The sequence below is a fragment of the Lathyrus oleraceus genome, chromosome 5 (assembly GCF_024323335.1).
Source record: "Lathyrus oleraceus cultivar Zhongwan6 chromosome 5, CAAS_Psat_ZW6_1.0, whole genome shotgun sequence".
NCBI lineage: Eukaryota > Viridiplantae > Streptophyta > Magnoliopsida > Fabales > Fabaceae > Lathyrus > Lathyrus oleraceus.
The window spans coordinates 509,752,879-509,767,016 of NC_066583.1; the positions used below are offsets into that span (position 1 = coordinate 509,752,879).

Consider the following 14,138-nt stretch of genomic DNA (forward strand, 5'->3'; position numbering starts at 1 on the left):
AGAACACAAACAATAATAATAATAATAATAATAATAATAATAATAATAATAATAATAATAATAATAATAATAATAATAATAATAATAATACCCTTACTACTCATTCAAGAAATGTATCAGTTATGTATATCATCAGGTTCCTAAAATAAATAAACAAATCACAATCAAATTTGTGATAATCCTCTAACAAATATGACAAACAAATATGACAAAACATAAATGAAAGTTATCATCCAAGAGGTCAAATATGACAAGAGAAATTTGCAAAACAAAATCAAAGAATTTGAAAGAAACAAAATAAAAAAAAACAAAAACATTCGTAGGCACGCCCTAATGTGTATATTAAACAAGTGATGAAACTAAATGTTAAGTGATTTAAATATGTGAATGATGTGTTTATGTCAGAGGTAAAATAAAAATTTCAATGATTTATAGAGATAACCATGATTGATATTTTGAAATGGAACATTCACTTCTAGATTTTCAATATCCTTATCATTTATTTAGGGTTGGTCTTAATCACTCCCCTTTTGAGGTTGTCCCTTATTTGCATTTGTTCTTCCTTATTTTTGTATTTATATTCTAAGAAGTTTATTCTTAGTCTATATATTTATCTTCGAAGAAGTTTGTTCTTAGTTTAAATATGAGGTTTATTTTATAAAATGTATTATGTATGAATTTTTCTATAGATATGATATTTTTTTTCTTGAAAAAGATTTACTTTAAAAAAAATTGTTTTCCAATTTTATGATTCTCCACATAGAAGAATCAGGAAATATGTCATTACTATTGTCACACTATTTTCTTAATACTAAGTAAATTTTGTTATATCCTTTCCAAAATTAAAACAACTCAAAAGTAAGATTTGAACTCTTATCAAACATACTAGAACCAACACATTTATCTTTATTGTTGTCACCATAATAGTTTTAGCATCACCTTCTTGGAGTATAAGATGATGAACTATTTTTGTTTTTGTCACCTGCTTTGAACAATTACTATTGATATACCATTTTGAATTTGAGTTTAAAACACACATATATCAAAACATATGTCTTTGATCTTTGGTACACAAATCATTTTTTTGTGTGATCATTTTGCCTTATTCTAGCGAAAACTATTCTATTTCTAGAAGTCCCTTTCATACTAGTTTCATGATTTTTCCTTATAAAACAAGAAGGTGAAATTAGATCATGTTTACCATAATAAGTGTATTTATGCATGTTATGATTATCAATCTCATTTGAGTTACAAAATCTTTAAAATTCCATTTTGATTATCTAAAATGATATTCCAATTATCTTTCTCTTTATTGAGTTTATCATGTGTGTTATGAAATATTTCAAAAAATAAAATCTAACACTTTGCAATTTACACATTTGATAGATTTTTCAATTTTATTATCATAAGGAACAGAGGGATTGTCTTGAATTTTAAATTATTATTTTCTCTTTAAGACGAATTATTTCCTCTTTTAGTTTTTCATTTTCATTTTCAATAGAGGAGATAGTCTTTTAGACACAATAACAATGTTTTTTAATTACTTAATTTATTATTTAACTCTTTACAAATTGAGAAGAATGCAAAATAAATAAAGTGAAAAGTTATAATATTTACTTTATTTTTTTTTTGATTTTCCATGGAAGACAAGTTGCTTTCTTCCCTTTTTTCTCGGTCATTGGAGGAGTCAATGTTGTTTTCATCTATTAAAACATAAACTCCTTTTGATTTTTTTTGTGGTATTCTGTATATTTAAAATTTTCTATGGTTCTGCAGATATTTTGGTTCTATCTGATGTTTTTTTTTCACATTGGTAATATGTTGGAATTAAGAATGATCTTTCTTTACTTTGATTTTGAATGTTTGGAGGTTTATTTTCTATTCCTTGGAAATTTTTTGAATTTGAAAAATAGAAGATCCAAGTTTTCATCATTTTCATTTTGGAAAATTTAATTTTCTGACTCCATATCTTTAACATTTATATCTTTAGTGCAAGTATTTTTTTTCCACCTTCTTCTTGTTCAGCAATATAGTTTAGTTATGTCTCGTGTTCATGCAATTTACCAAATAGAGTAGTCAAATTCATAGAAGACGAATATTTAGACTCCATATCTTAAACATCCAAGGACTTTTTTTAGTTAAATCCAAATTTTAAAAAAATTTACTCAAAGTTCTTAAGTGAAGTAATATATGCATGAAACAATTTTGCATATCTTAGATATTTTCTTGAGGTTTCATTCTAAGCTATTATTTTTCCATTGATTAATATGTTAATCCTAACCCTTTCAATCTTGGTAGTACCATCATGGGTAACTTGAGCAGACTTCCATATTTCTCTAGTAATATTAAAGTGTGAAACACAAAAATGCAACCATACCTAATTAAAAAATAATGATATTTTTAGCTTTTAAATTGTAATTCACTTTTTATTAATCCTCATTGATCTATAGATTTTAGGCTTATCCACCAATAAATCATTGATCTGATGAGAGGGGATTACGAAACAATTTTTCACAACATCCAAAATATAACGGTCCATCTATATGATAAAGATACCATTTTCCCTTCTGTGGTTTTGTTTTCTATGGTTCTGCAGATATTTTGGTTTTATCTGATGTTTTTTTTCACATTGGTAATATGTTGGAATTAAGAATGATCTTTCTTTACTTAATGCAATTTACTTTCTTGCTCATTTATTCATATTGCCTTTTCCCTTTGCTCACTTGAGATGATATTTTATGTTTCTGCCATTTTCCCTTTGCTCATTTGAGCACATTATTATGTAAATATATTGTTGCCTTGTGCTTGTTTTATCTTTGTTTGTGTGAGCCCAATGCAAAAAGGAGAAAGGACTCAGAATTAGGACTTTACCTATGCTTAATGGAGTTCAAGAGCAACTAGACCTCATGCCTTTAGAATGCTAAACTTGTTGAAGAGCAACAAGGCCTCATGCCTTTAGAATGCTTAATCTTGAAGTTGACTTGAAAGGACCCCTAATCTAAATTCACTCTTTGTCCATTCCTCTTATTGCATTGTGAACTTTTTGATTGTTTGTTCTTGTGTGATAGGGAATCCAAACTTGAGATAGTAAGAAGGACCATTGTCATGAATAGCCAAGTTAAGAGAGACAAGCCAAATGGAGATCCTAGGAGCTTGAATATAATATTTGCTTTGATTGCTTGTTGCTTGCTAAGTCCAAAGGAAAGAAGCATCTTGAATCATCTTTATGATCTCAAGAAAGGAACTCCAAGGGTTTTATCTCTTCTCTCATCTTTGCATGTTTAGGACTAGCCCTTCTCTTCTTCTCCTCACTCTAACCCAAGTCAAACTCATTTTGTGCAAACATTGACATTGTTTTCAAAACTAGAAACCTAGGCCATATGCCTTTGATCTTTCAAACCCTTTTCATTAATACTTATCTTGAATGAACCTTAATCATACTTTGACTACATTTTGTAAATATTTCTAACTTGTAAATACAACTCACTTCAAGTTGTTTTTGTGGTTCCAATGGCCACCTTTGTTAAAACTTTTTTCATAAACATTAGCCATAGGTTTGAGTTATCATAGTGGTTGATGTAAACCTCACCTTATCCTTAGTGATTGGACTATAAGTCTTCCATACTTATTATAGGGTGAATCCCTCACTAGTATGTTGAATCCCTCCTCACATGGTGGATTGTTGGTTTAGGTTGAGTTTTCTCCCTTTGATAACAAAAGACCTTAAGGCTTTTGTCTAAATCAATTCACCAATCTTTTGAGATTTTTACCCCGAACTACGAGGTTTTGATCCTATCTTTGTGATGGTACGTAGGCAATGGGTTTATCCATTCAAACAACAAAATTGTAAATATGTATATTCTTTTCTCATCTCCCCAATCCTGTTTGCACAAATATTTTCACAAATACCAACCTACAATACATCTTTGCAAAAAGGGCTCCCTTAGAGTACTAAGGATGTTTTGGGTGCTTAAAACCTTCCCATTGCATAACCAACCCCCTTACCCAGATCTCTGACTTTTTTATTAGTTTTTGATTTGATAAAACTTCTCGGTTTTTGTTCGCTTTCTAACCTTTCCTTTGGATAAATAGAAGTGCGGTGACGACTCGAATTGTATGCTTACTTTTGATTTAGTCAATAAATCTAAAGGTAACGAATACCCCGCTACAGTTTAGAGTTGTTCAAAGTTTCTATTTATTAGTACCATATATTATTATTATTATTATTATTATTATTATTATTATCATTATTATTATTATTATTATTATTATTATTATTATTATGAAAGTAAACTGATATTTGTACCCAAAACAAAGATAAATTGTGAGTGCCCTGATTTAGGTTAGAGATAATCAGGTTAGAGATACATTATTAAGCGATTTTGCACAAATTTTGTTTTATTTATACAAGGGATTTTGCTTTTGCAGGAAATGTCAACAAAAGGATCATCTAAACTAAAGACTTTGTGCACAATGTGGAAAGATTTAGATGAACCTTTGAAAGCACAAATTAACAATAGAATAGAAAATTATGGTGAAGGTTATACACTATTAAGAGTTGTAAGGCTTGTCCAAGATAACTCATCTGAATTTTCAACATCATTGTTTGAATTGTTCATGATTTATTATGGACTACAAGAAAATTATTATTGTTTTCATGTTTGTGGTCAAAACATGAACGTCACATTGGAGGACGTCCTGTTTTTGACCAACTTGCCCATTACGGGCCGAGCACTTATATCTGAAAGCAATAAAGACCCTGTGGCTTTTAACAGAGTTTTTTCTTTACTTGCCACTCATAAACTTAAGTTAACAGTGTTGAATTTTTTTTGCTGCTCATGATCGTGTCATGTCTGATCATTCCACCTCATGATCGTGTCATGTCTGATCATTCCAAGTGGGGATGGACAAAATTGCAAAACCACCTACGTCCAATTTATTGAAAAATTGGATGAAGTTGACGCCTATGCTTGGAGTGCTATGTTACCGGAATCTCATATGCTTCAAAATCAACCGCCAACATCTCACATGCATCTATCACATTGTTAAAATTTGGCAAATCAAAAACAACATTTTCTTAATTAAAAACGTAATTATATATTCATAAGATAACATGCACCGTTGATTACTTATCATTATTCATAACTAAAACCATAACATAATTAAATATTTTATCTCCACTAGTGTTATTCTCAATATTGGGTGATTGGTGATCACTTGCCGTCTCGGAAGTGGATGCTTCAATATCACCTGCCGTCTCAGAAGTGGATGCTTCAATAGTCGGGAAGTTTTGTGCAAACCGCCTATCGATATCCTCCCATTGTCTCAGCTCTTTTTTAAAATGTGCTTTAAAATTGATGGGATTATTGCCTTTATTTCCATTTGAAATAATCACTCCCAAATTAGATCCAACACCGGTCCAGTTAATATCATCAAGTTCCTCGAACTGTTTTGCTACAACATTTGGATATTGAGGCTCCACATAGTTGTAGCAAAACAATGGGGCGACGATAGTACGGTAATCTCATATGCTTCAAAATCAACCGCCAACATCTCACATGCATCTATCACATTGTTAAAATTTGGCAAATCAAAAACAACATTTTCTTAATTAAAAACGTAATCATATATTCATAAGATAAAATGCACCGCTGATTACTTATCATTATTCATAACTAAAACCATAACATAATTAAATATTTTATCTCCACTAGTTTTATTCTCAATATTGGGTGATTGGTGATCACTTGCCATCTCGGAAGTGGATGCTTCAATATCACCTGCCGTCTGAGAAGTGGATGCTTCAATAGTCGGGAAGTTTTGTGCAAACCGCCTATCGATATCCTCCCATTGTCTCAGCTCTTTTTTAAAATATGCTTTAAAATTGATGGGATTATTGCCTTTATTTCCATTTGAAATAATCACTCCCAAATTAGATCCAACACCGGTCCAGTTAATATCATCAAGTTCCTCGAACTGTTTTGCTACAACATTTGGATATTGAGGCTCCACATAGTTGTAGCAAAACAATGGGGCGACGATAGTACAGTAATCTCATATGCTTCAAAATCAACCGCCAACATCTCACATGCATCTATCACATTGTTAAAATTTGGCAAATCAAAAACAACATTTTCTTAATTAAAAACGTAATCATATATTCATAAGATAACATGCACCGCTGATTACTTATCATTATTCATAACTAAAACCATAACATAATTAAATATTTTACCTCCAATAGTGCTATTCTCAATATTGGGTGATTGGTGACCACTTGCCGTCTCGGAAGTGGATGCTTCAATATCACCTGCCGTCTCGGAAGTGGATGCTTCAATAGTCTGGAAGTTTTGTGCAAACCGCCTATCGATATCCTCCCATTGTCTCAGCTCTTTTTTAAAATGTGCTTTAAAATTGATAGGACTATTGCCTTATTTCCCTTTGAAATAATCACTCCCAAATCAGATCCAACATCGGTCAAGTTAATATCATCAAGTTTCTCGAACTGTTTTTCTACAACATTTGGATATTGAGGCTCCACATAGTTGTAGCAAAAAAATGGGGCGACAATAGTACGATAATCTCATATGCTTCAAAATCAACCGCCAACATCTCACATGCATCTATCACATTATAAAAATTTGGCAAATCAAAAACAACATTTTCTTAATTAAAAACGTAATTATATATTCATAAGATAACATGCACCGCTGATTACTTATCATTATTCATAACTAAAACCATAACATAGTTACATATTTTACCTCCACTAGTGCTATTCTCAATATTGGGTGATTGGTGACCACCTGCCGTCTCGGAAGTGGATGCTTCAATATCACCTGCCGTCTCGGAAGTGGATGCTTCAATAGTCTGGAAGTTTTGTGCAAACCGCCTATCGATATCCTCCCATTGTCTCAGCTCTTTTTTAAAATGTGCTTTAAAATTGATGGGATTATTGCCTTTATTCCCCTTTGAAATAATCACTCCCAAATCAGATCCAACATCGGTCAAGTTAATATCATCAAGTTTCTTGAACTGTTTTTCTACAACATTTGGATATTGAGGCTCCACATAGTTGTAGCAAAAAAATGGGGCGACAATAGTACGATAATCTCATATGCTTCAAAATCAACCGCCAACATCTCACATGCATCTATCACATTATAAAAATTTGGCAAATCAAAAACAACATTTTCTTAATTAAAAACGTAATTATATATTCATAAGATAACATACACCGCTGATTACTTATCGTTATTCATAACTAAAACCATAACATAATTAAATATTTTACCTCCACTAGTGTTATTCTCAATATTGGGTGATTGGTGATCACTTGCCGTCTCGGAAGTGGATGCTTCAATATCACCTGCCGTCTCAGAAGTGGATTCTTCAATAGTCGGGAAGTTTTGTGCAAACTGCCTATCGATATCCTCCCATTGGCTCAGCTCTTTTTTAAAATGTGCTTTAAAATTGATGGAATTATTGCCTTTATTTCCATTTGAAATAATCACTCCCAAATTAGATCAAACACCGGTCAAGTTAATATCATCAAGTTCCTCGAACTGTTTTGCTACAACATTTGGATATTGAGGCTCCACATAGTTGTAGCAAAACAATGGAACGACGATAGTACGGTAATCTCATATGCTTCAAAATCAACCGCCAACATCTCACATGCATCTATCACATTGTAAAAATTTGGCAAATCAAAAACAACATTTTCTTAATTAAAAACGTAATTATATATTCATAAGATAACATGCACCGCTGATTACTTATCATTATTCATAACTAAAACCATAACATAATTATATATTTTACCTCCACTAGTGCTATTCTCAATATTGGGTGATTGGTGACCACTTGCGGTCTCGGAAGTGGATGCTTCAATATCACCTGCCGTCTCGGAAGTGGATGCTTCAATAGTCTGGAAGTTTTGTGCAAACCGCCTATCGATATCCTCCCATTGTCTCAGCTCTTTTTTAAAATGTGCTTTAAAATTGATGGGACTATTGCCTTTATTTCCCTTTGAAATAATCACTCCCAAATCAGATCCAACATCGGTCAAGTTAATATCATCAAGTTTCTCGAACTGTTTTTCTACAACATTTGGATATTGAGGCTCCACATAGTTGTAGCAAAAAAATGGGGCGACAATAGTACGATAATCTCATATGCTTCAAAATCAACCGCCAACATCTCACATGCATCTATCACATTATAAAAATTTGGCAAATCAAAAACAACATTTTCTTAATTAAAAACGTAATTATATATTCATAAGATAACATGCACCGCTGATTACTTATCATTATTCATAACTAAAACCATAACATAATTAAATATTTTACCTCCACTAGTGTTATTCTCAATATTGGGTGATTGGTGATCACTTGCCGTCTCGGAAGTGGATGCTTCAATATCACCTGCCGTCTCAGAAGTGGATTCTTCAATAGTCGGGAAGTTTTATGCAAACCGCCTATCGATAACCTCCCATTGTCTCAGCTCTTTTTTAAAATGTGCTTTAAAATTCATGGGATTATTGCCTTTATTTCAATTTGAAATGATCACTCCCAAATTAGATCTAACACCGGTCAAGTTAATATCATCAGGTTCCTCGAACTGTTTTGCTACAACATTTGGATATTGAGGCTACACATAGTTGTAGCAAAACAATGGAACGACGATAGTACGGTAATCTCATATGCTTCAAAATCAACCGCCAATATCTCACATGCATCTATCACATTGTTAAAATTTGGCAAATCAAAAACAACATTTTCTTAATTAAAAACGTAATTATATATTCATAAGATAACATGCACCGCTGATTACTTATCATTATTCATAACTAAAACCATAACATAGTTACATATTTTACCTCCACTAGTGCTATTCTCAATATTGGGTAATTGGTGACCACTTGCGGTCTCGGAAGTGGATGCTTCAATATCACCTGCCGTCTCGGAAGTGGATGCTTCAATAGTCTGGAAGTTTTGTGCAAACCGCCTATCGATATCCTCCCATTGTCTCAGCTCTTTTTTAAAATGTGCTTTAAAATTGATGGGATTATTGCCTTTATTCCCCTTTGAAATAATCACTCCCAAATCAGATCCAACATCGGTCAAGTTAATATCATCAAGTTTCTTGAACTGTTTTTCTACAACATTTGGATATTGAGGCTCCACATAGTTGTAGCAAAAAAATGGGGCGACAATAGTACGATAATCTCATATGCTTCAAAATCAACCGCCAACATCTCACATGCATCTATCACATTATAAAAATTTGGCAAATCAAAAACAACATTTTCTTAATTAAAAACGTAATTATATATTCATAAGATAACATGCACCGCTGATTACTTATCATTATTCATAACTAAAACCATAACATAATTAAATATTTTACCTCCACTAGTGTTATTCTCAATATTGGGTGATTGGTGGTCACTTGCCGTCTCGGAAGTGGATGCTTCAATATCACCTGCCGTCTCAGAAGTGGATTCTTCAATAGTCGGGAAGTTTTGTGCAAACTGCCTATCGATATCCTCCCATTGGCTCAGCTCTTTTTTAAAATGTGCTTTAAAATTGATGGAATTATTGCCTTTATTTCCATTTGAAATAATCACTCCCAAATTAGATCAAACACCGGTCAAGTTAATATCATCAAGTTCCTCGAACTGTTTTGCTACAACATTTGGATATTGAGGCTCCACATAGTTGTAGCAAAACAATGGAACGACGATAGTACGGTAATCTCATATGCTTCAAAATCAACCGCCAACATCTCACATGCATCTATCACATTGTAAAAATTTGGCAAATCAAAAACAACATTTTCTTAATTAAAAACGTAATTATATATTCATAAGATAACATGCACCGCTGATTACTTATCATTATTCATAACTAAAACCATAACATAATTATATATTTTACCTCCACTAGTGCTATTCTCAATATTGGGTGATTGGTGACCACTTGCGGTCTCGGAAGTGGATGCTTCAATATCACCTGCCGTCTCGGAAGTGGATGCTTCAATAGTCTGGAAGTTTTGTGCAAACCGCCTATCGATATCCTCCCATTGTCTCAGCTCTTTTTTAAAATGTGCTTTAAAATTGATGGGACTATTGCCTTTATTTCCCTTTGAAATAATCACTCCCAAATCAGATCCAACATCGGTCAAGTTAATATCATCAAGTTTCTCGAACTGTTTTTCTACAACATTTGGATATTGAGGCTCCACATAGTTGTAGCAAAAAAATGGGGCGACAATAGTACGATAATCTCATATGCTTCAAAATCAACCGCCAACATCTCACATGCATCTATCACATTATAAAAATTTGGCAAATCAAAAACAACATTTTCTTAATTAAAAACGTAATTATATATTCATAAGATAACATGCACCGCTGATTACTTATCATTATTCATAACTAAAACCATAACATAATTAAATATTTTACCTCCACTAGTGTTATTCTCAATATTGGGTGATTGGTGATCACTTGCCGTCTCGGAAGTGGATGCTTCAATATCACCTGCCGTCTCAGAAGTGGATTCTTCAATAGTCGGGAAGTTTTATGCAAACCGCCTATCGATAACCTCCCATTGTCTCAGCTCTTTTTTAAAATGTGCTTTAAAATTGATTGGATTATTGCCTTTATTTCAATTTGAAATGATCACTCCCAAATTAGATCTAACACCGGTCAAGTTAATATCATCAGGTTCCTCGAACTGTTTTGCTACAACATTTGGATATTGAGGCTACACATAGTTGTAGCAAAACAATGGAACGACGATAGTACGGTAATCTCATATGCTTCAAAATCAACCGCCAATATCTCACATGCATCTATCACATTGTTAAAATTTGGCAAATCAAAAACAACATTTTCTTAATTAAAAACGTAATTATATATTCATAAGATAACATGCACCGCTGATTACTTATCATTATTCATAACTAAAACCATAACATAGTTACATATTTTACCTCCACTAGTGCTATTCTCAATATTGGGTAATTGGTGACCACTTGCGGTCTCGGAAGTGGATGCTTCAATATCACCTGCCGTCTCGGAAGTGGATGCTTCAATAGTCTGGAAGTTTTATGCAAACCGCCTATCGATATCCTCCCATTGTCTCAGCTCTTTTTTAAAATGTGCTTTAAAATTGATGGGATTATTGCCTTTATTCCCCTTTGAAATAATCACTCCCATATCAGATCCGACACCGGTCAAATTAATATCATAAAGTTCCTCGAACTGTTTTGCTACAACATTTGGATATTAAGGCTCCCCATAGTTGTAGCAAAACAATAGGGCGACGATAGTACGGTAATCTCATATGCTTCAAAATCAACCGCCAACATCTCACATGCATCTATCACATTGTTAAAATTTGGCAAATCAAAAATAACATTTTCTTAATTAAAAACGTAATTATATATTCATAAGATAACATGCACCGCTGATTACTTATCATTATTCATAACTAAAACCATAACATAATTAAATATTTTACCTCCACTAGTGCTATTCTCAATATTGGGTGATTGGTTATCACTTGCCGTCTCGGAAGTGGATGCTTCAATATCACCTGCCGTCTTAGAAGTGGATGCTTCAATAGTCTGGAAGTTTTGTGCAAACCGCCTATCGATATCCTCCCATTGTCTCAGCTCTTTTTTAAAATGTGCTTTAAAATTGATGGGATTATTTCCTTTATTTCCCTTTGAAATAATCACTCACATATCAGATCCAACACCGGTCAAGTTAATATCATAAAGTTCCTCGAACTGTTTTGCTACAACATTTGGATATTAAGGCTCCCCATAGTTGTAGCAAAACAATGGGGCGACGATAGTACGGTATTGAATATGATCATGCAGGTCGGGAGGCAGCATTTGTTCAGTATAGGGATGCCAAGTAATAGGAAAAATTTTTATATCCTGTGTTATACAAAAAACAAAAGATAAAGATAACAAACTAAAAATTAACCAACCATTATCCCACAAAATCACAACCTACATAAGCTATATAAATCATTTCTTACCTCATGATCCATATCCAAGAAGTTACGTATCAATTGAAACTTTTGTCCTAATTGATGATGGGGTTTTGTGTGGCGGTTTTGGCCGAGTTTGAAAATATCTTTTATCAAATATGCCAATAGTGGCGTATTAGACATATGATCTTCCTCCGCATTAATTGCATTAATATTGAGGATTTCATAAAGACCTTTAAAATGATAAAAGAAGAATCCCTATGAAAAAAAAGTTGGTTAAAAAGTTATCAAACAAAGAGGTAAGAAAAAAAAAGATATAAGAAAAAATATGCACTTACCATTATCAGTCATACAAAGCCGTCAACTTTCTTATTCCGTAAATTATTCTCCTTCAGACCTTGATATAGATAGGACAATATTGCCGCTCCCCAAGCATAGGAGTCAACTTCGTCCAATTTTTCAATAAATTGGACGTAAGTGGTTTTGAAATTTTGTCCATCCCTACTTGGAATGATCAGACATGACACGATCATGAGGATGACGGCCTTGATCCTATCATCATCATTTTTATTTATATCGCAGCAAAAAAATTTCAACACTGTTAACTTAAGTTTATGAGTGGCAGGTAAAGAAAAAATTATGTTAAAAGCCATATGGTCTTTATTGCTTTCAGATATAAGTGTTCGGCCCGTAATGGGCAAGTTGGTCAAAAACAGAACGTCCTCCAATGTGACGTTCATGTTTTGACCACAAACATGAAAACAATAATAATTTTCTTGGTGTCCATAATAACTCATGAACAATCCAAACAATGATGTTGAAAATTCAGATGAGTTATCTTGGACAAGCCTTAAAACTCTTAACAATGTATAACCTTCACCATAATTTTCTATTCTATTGTTAATCTATGCTTTAAAAGGTTCATCTAAATCTTTCCACAATGTGCACAAAGTCTTTAGTTTAGATGATCCTTTTGTTGACATTTCCTGCAAAAGCAAAATCCCTTGTATAAATAAAACAGAATTTGTGCAAAATCGCTTTGTGCAAAATCGCTTAATAATGTATCTCTAACCTGATTATCTCTAACCTAAATCAGGACACTCACAATTTATCTTTGTTTTGGGTACAAATATCAGTTAACTTTCATAATAATAATAATAATAATAATAATAATAATAATAATAATAATAATAATAATAATAATAATAATAATAATAATAATATATATGGTACTAATAAATAGAAACTTTGAAGAACTCTAAACCAAATTTTCTGTTTTTATAATGATACTTTTTCACGTTCTTTGTAGTTAACTGTAAGTACTTTTTCAACATTATGGAGTAAATGAATCAATGAATAAGTTGGTATGACTTTTCATATTCATGATATTGACTTTTAATATAGGCTAACTACTAACCAGACCCCACCATCGTGTGTGTGTGAATGTAGTTATCTTCATTTAGATCTATACTTGAATTCTACACTTTAATTGAGTGATTTTGTATGCTGCGTTTAGAAAAAGAATAACTCTCACGTCCGATAAACACAAACAATAATGCAAAACCAATCATATATAAAATATTGTAGTAACTTTTTTCTTAAGTCAACTAATCATATCTAACTAGCTCGTCTCAACAGGATTAATAGAAACTCGTGCTTCAGATTCGTTGAACAAGTTCTACCAACGAAATTGAACATTATCTATAAAATTCCATGATTCAGTTTCGCTTAAGTTACCATTCGCAAATAAAAAGAAATCAAAATGAATTCCAACAAGATTCTACCGATGCATATTATTTCAACAATAGAAACAAACATACCATAATCCTAAAATTATTTTGTTTTATCTTGTTCCACATTACTCTCACCTTCTCAATATATTCGGACCCTAATGATAATGCAACAAAATAACAAAATCAAGAACCATATAAATATGTAAATATATGAATGATGTCATAAACAAAATAGAAAGTAACAAAATCAAGAACCATACAAATGCGAAGCACCGATATATGTCGGGCTCTGCTACACAGCTAACCTAAATATATAAATATGTACTCTGTGCTTCGTATCTTTTAAATTTTTAAACACCATCAGTCACACGGGGCAAGACTAGGAAAAGAG

General features: G+C 32.3%; 1 long non-coding RNA gene across 4 annotated transcripts in view; it reads right to left on the minus strand.

Annotated features, from left to right (window-relative positions):
* LOC127082931 (uncharacterized) overlaps positions 1 to 10,243 on the minus strand; it is a 64,902-nt gene extending 54,659 nt beyond the window's left edge. Inside the window, exon 1 of one of the 4 annotated variants that reach the window (XR_007788263.1) lies at positions 10,020 to 10,243. This is a non-coding gene — a long non-coding RNA (uncharacterized LOC127082931). Of the gene's footprint in view, positions 1 to 6,839; positions 7,118 to 7,899; positions 8,184 to 8,959; positions 9,238 to 10,019 lie in introns of those variants that run through there. The other 3 variants (XR_007788262.1, XR_007788264.1, XR_007788261.1) reach the window with 3 other exon arrangements.
* Positions 10,244 to 14,138: the final 3,895 nt, after the last annotated feature.